Raw genomic sequence first — 6,000 nt, 5'->3', positions numbered from 1 at the left:
CACTCGACATATCTGGAGCCTTCGATAACGTATGGTGGCCGAACGTATTGCATGAACTGAAGAGAAGAGGCTGTCCAGACAACCTATATCGGTTGACGAGGAGCTACTTCTCGGACAGAACCGTGCAAATTAGCGGAAAAAACGACACAGTCAGCAAGCCCGTTACGAAAGGATGCCCGCAGGGATCGGTATTGGGTCCGAGCTTCTGGAACCTGATATTTGATGACCTGCTAGCAGAACTTACGACAAGCGCGACAGACTGCGAACCGATCGCGTACGCAGACGACATAGTGATCCTAGTCGCAGGAAACGCGATGAAGGAACTACAAGAGAAAGGACAGGAAGTAGTCACACGCGTTTCTACCTGGTGCAGTAGGAAGAAACTGTCGCTATCGGCGGAGAAGACGGAAATGCTGCTAGTCAAAAGCAAACTTGACGTGGAAAGACCACCGATCATCAAGATCGACGGCAAGAACATAAGAATGGTACAAGCGGTAAAGTACCTGGGAGTGTACCTAGAAAACGGCCTAAGAATAAGCAGGCATGTGTACGAGATTAGACAGAAGTGCAAAAAACTATTCAACGGTCTCGCGAGGGTGGCCAAGGCGAAGTGGGGACTCGGACACGCGGCCATGCGTACCTTGTACAAAGGGCTGTTCGAGCCGATAACCACGTACGCCGCGGCCGGCTGGAGCGATCTGTTGAATGGAAAAACTAGGCGCATGCTTATGCGGTCACAGAGGGCAAGGAGAGGGTAGGGTTTTTCCAAGTCGCGCGCCGACCATCTATGCGCGCCGTTCCATGGGTGGGTGGAGGCTGGGAAGTGGATAAAATATGAGCGAAGCTAGTATGAGTTATATACTCCATGAATGGCACGGTCTCCCGAATGGCGAGACTTCGCGCTCATACTACTTGCTTTATCAGACAACTGTGTGTAAAACTAACAGCAGTAATCGATTATAATCAGAATATGAGTGGAGTTGATATTGGCAATCAAATGTTAAGTAAATATTAAAAATATCTGTTTAATCGACCATTCGCGGAGAGACGCGATCGCGAGATAGCACAACAACGGGAGTCGTAAATTCCCGTTACGATTAGATAATCGACGCCACGAAACCATCGATCCCCTGATTTCTGTTACGATACTACCATCGTTTTTCTGTCTATATCTGTACAATCCATTTATTATAAATAAATCACAAATATCAGGATATAATCATAATATATTCCATAGACGATATTACATTTTTGGGGGCCCCTCCGGGATTGGACAAGACAGGAAACGAAACGGTTAACAGAACTATTCGTGCTAGTGTTGACTTTGCCGGTGTGCGGTGCAATAAAAGACGATATCGTTTGTGTAGTGTGGAAAAATAGAAAATGGCAAACGTTGGGGACGAACGATTGGTAGGAGAAGCAGGTTTGACTGATGAGCAGATGGCTCAGATGCAAATACCTGAGCTATAAGACGAACTGAGAAGACGAAAGCTGAGATTAGCGGGCAGAAAGCGCAAGCTGATAGCGCGATTACTTGCTGCGTTACGCTTAGAGCGAGAACATGGTGCGCGAGAAGACGATCCAGATGATGACAGTCACGACGATTTAGAAGACGACGACGACGATGAGATTGGCGTGATTGGGAACCGTTTAGACGTCAACGTTCCAGGAAATCGCGATCTCAATAATCAAGACGGCGAAGTTCGGGTATCTCCAGTGATAAGACGACCAAGGCAAGACGAGCCTGAGCGCACTGTGTTAACGCTCAAAGATATAGAGGACTCGCTAGAGAAATTCAGCGGGGATGATCTGCTGAGTATAAATCGATGGATAGAGGATTTCGAAGAAATGGCAGGAATGTGTGGTTGGACAGACATCCACATGATAGCTCAAGCTTTTGTGCGACAAGAACGATGCACGAAGTCCTGGTCGAAGCTAAAAAAGGCGTTGAAAGACGAGTTCGAAAACGTAGTGAATGGCCAACAGATGCATCGGGAGTTAGTGCATAGAAAGAAGAAAGCAAATGAGAGTCTGCAGCAGTACATGTACAATATGCGTCAGATTGCGGGACAAGGAAGAGTTGATATGCAATCGTTAATCGACTATATTATTCAGGGTATTCCTGATGAGGTCACGAACAAGGCTACGTTATACGGGTCTAGGAATATGCAAGAACTGAAAGAACGGTTTAAGCAGTACGAAGCGATGAAAAGGGACATGAAAGTAAAAACAAAATTTGGGGAGCGCAAAGACGACAAGGGAAAACGATCAGAAGTACGGAATCAGCCGAAGCAAACAAATAGTGCCAAAAGAAGATGCTTCAATTGTGGTAGTGAGGATCATCTAAGCGCTAACTGTCCGGAGAAAGAAAAAGGCGTTAAGTGTTTTAAGTGCAACGAATTTGGACATATTGCGGCGAAGTGTACAGCACGTCCAAAAGAGACTTACGTCATCCCAAGACCCGAGAAGAAGAAATATATGAAAGAAGTGTCGATAGATGACTGTAAGTTTATAGCGTTAGTGGATACGGGTAGTGATCTCACGTTTATACGATCAGACGAGTATGCGAGGCCAGGATCTCCACCTCTAGGTAATTGTATGCATAAGTTTGAAGATTTCGGTTCCGCTGGCGATGAGACCTGGGGCGAATTTACAAAGGTAATGACGGTTGATGGGCAGAAATTTCCAGTCACTTTGCATATTGTTTCCAATAAAATATTGATGAAACACAGTCTGTTGTTAGGTACTGATTTCTTGGATCAGATAGAGTTGCGGGTGAAACGAGGCGAGGTGACCATTTTACAACTTGACGAACAGACTGACGGTTGCAAAAACGCGTCGGACATATTTAGGATCAACATAGTAGAACAGACTGACGAAATAGATCTATCACACGTACAGGAACCGCATTACCGCGAGGCGATTCGCGATATCATTAGGGGGTAAAAGCCGGAGAAGAAGCGGGACATCGGGATAACGGCAAAAATCGTTCTAAAGAGTGACAAACCCGTAGTACGAAGACCGCGAAGACTGGCGCCGTCGGAGAAAAAAGAAGTGGACGAGTTGATGAAGTTATGAACAAATGGGTTAATCATAAACTGGGGAAATTGTCGTTTTCTGCAGCAGGCAATTGAGTACTTGGGGTACATAGTCTCAAAAAATACCATAAGGCCGTCCACCCATAAAACTAGGGCCGTTGAAAGCTTTCCCATACCAGCATCTGTTAAAAAGTGTCAGAGTTTTTTTTGGACTTACGGGGCATTTTCGAAAATTTATTAGGGGATACGCGAAGATTGCTAAGCCTTTAACGGATTTATTGAAAAAGGAGGTAAAGTTTCAGTTCGGGGATCGAGAAGCAGAGACTTTTGAAACCTTGAAAGCAGCGCTTACCAGCGAGCCGGTGTTAAAATTATATAGAATTGTTACGTCTACCTAGAACAGGCCACACACCGCGGGCGCGATGGCAACCAGATGTCCGCACGTCCTTATCTCGTCCCTCAATAGTCTTAAGAATCGACCATAAATTTTAGGACATTCTAGAAGATCCGTCAGACCGAACAAATATCTTTAAACTCAATCGATATCTAAAGGCTATTGTTTATGGCAAGAAGATACTGAAAGTTCGTTTTGCTCACGTACGATACTTTACACTAGCAACTATTTATCGAGGGCGGCTAAGACCCTTCCTAGTCCATCAACCTTCTTGTATCCAATCAGAAACAAGTCTACTGCCCTCACTTTTCCTAACCAAAATCGTCATGAACAAATCAGCTTTCTCGCGTCTTTAGACACACCCATCACTAGCTTTCCTCCGACACAACATCTCCACTTTAACTTACTTATTCTCGAACGGTGTTATTCATTTGTTATATTATTCGGTGTTATATTATTAATAGTCAACATGTCATTACCGAGTCTCATACCTTAAATCAATCACTTACTTAACTTATACATTCGCATCAGTGTAACTATTTTTCCATATAAAGTTGTTGGAATAAACATTATTTTATACCTGTTAATTCAGTGTAAATTCAGTTGAACCACCCCTATTGTCGCAACAGAAATCAGGGGATCGATCATTTTGTGGCGTCGATTATTTAATCGTAACGGGAATTTACGACTCCCGTTGACGTGCCTTCTCGCGGTCGCGTCTCTCCGCGAATGGTCGAAAAAACAAGAACAGACGCAGAGACTGAGTTGCATAGTTGGAAAGTTTACTGCCGAGTGCCGCTACAGTACTCCCTTACCAGTAATAACGTTTTTTATATATGCGGTTAGATCTTACGTGCTCTCCTATCTATGACCTGCCTGAAATCGATCGGGAACGCGGACTTTCCTGCCCGCTCGCGTGGTATAATGACTTCTTGAGTCGTTTTCGCTTGGATGTGCCCGTTCCGAGCTTTGCGTAGTTGTGGTTTTGAGTGGTATGGGTACCTCGCGGGTTCCTGCGCTATTTTCAAGCTGCTGCTGTTCGATGTCATCGGGTACAAAGAAAGTGGGTTTGAGTCGGTCTATGGATACATTGATGTGCTTATTTGTATGATATAATTTTTCTCGCCTCGCTGTATGACCTTATATGGCCCGTCGTAGGGTGGTTGTAAAGGGCCTCCTGTCGCGTCATAATGTAAAAATACATAAGGCGACGTTTCTAGTTCGCGAAAAACGAAAGTTTTCTTCGTGCCGTGTTGTGTGGTCGGGTGTGGCCTGATTTTCTCTATCCGCTCTGTTAGCCGATTCGCGTATTCCGAGTTGCCTTGTTGTTTTGTCGGTACAAAGAATTCTGCCGGCAATCGTATGCCGGTGCCATAAACCATTTCGGCTGCCATTGCGTTCAGGTCCTCCTTTATAGCAGTTCGTATACCCAGTAAAACAATTGGCAGGATTTATACCCAGTTGCTCGTGTCGTGACATTTGATTGCCGCTCTTAGTTGACGGTGTAAACACTCTACCATCCCATAGGACGCGGGGTGCTAGGCTTTCGTGGGTAAGTGTTTGATACCGAGCAACTGGCATAATTTCTCGGACAGTTTTGATTCGAATTGCCGCCCTTGATCGGTTGTTATCTTCAAGGGTACGCCGAAACGCGATATCCATGTCAAAAGGAGGGCCGAGGCAACGGTCGACGCTTCCATGTCGGCGATAGGAATAGCTTCGGCCAGTGTGAAAAACGATCGATACACGTTAGGCAACATCGGTAACCTTGCGCATATTGCATCACGATAATGTCTATGTGTATATGCTCGAATCGGCCTGCTAACTCTCCGAATGTTTCGACGGGCGCGAATACATGCTTAGTGACTTTACATCGCTGGCACGGGATACATTGCCGTGTCCAGTTTCGGCAATCCTTGTTTATCGACGGCCAGACGAAACGCGTCGTCACCAGTTCCTGCGTGGCGCGTATCCCTGGATGAGAAAGTCCATGTAACGAACTAAATACGTTGTATCGCAGAGATTTCGGAACATACGGTGGCACGGTTTTATTAGGTATATCGCAGTCTATTTCTACATCTTGGTCGGGAAATCGTATCTTTTTTAGCCGTAACGCGCATATGGTGGAGTTGACAATTCTGCATAACTCGGTATCGTTCTCTTGCGCGGCTGCTAAAATTCAATGGTCGACTGATTTCCCTATCGCTTTTACCAGGGATAAAGTGTCGGCTACAGTATAATCTAGCCCCTTTATATACCGGATGTTGGTTATAAATTGCCCAATATAGTCTAGGTATCGAAATAGCCGCGGCGAACACTTCTCTAGGTTCTGGTTAAACGCATATGTCAAGGGCTTGTGATCTATATATCGTGAAATTTCGGCCCTCCACGGAGTGCCGAAAGCGTTCTACCGCGGTGTACATCGCGAGTAGTTCGCGGTCATACGCACTATATTTTCTCTGCGCGGGGGTCAATGATTTCGTAGCGAACTCTAGTGACATTCCTCGTTCGCGCGTTGTTGCAATACTGCCCCCATTGCGTAGTCGGACGCGTCTACCGCGAGGCTGA

Source organism: Bombus pyrosoma, unplaced genomic scaffold, assembly GCF_014825855.1.
Source record: "Bombus pyrosoma isolate SC7728 unplaced genomic scaffold, ASM1482585v1 HiC_scaffold_4727, whole genome shotgun sequence".
Classification (NCBI taxonomy): domain Eukaryota; kingdom Metazoa; phylum Arthropoda; class Insecta; order Hymenoptera; family Apidae; genus Bombus; species Bombus pyrosoma.
This window is presented reverse-complemented; position numbering follows the sequence as displayed.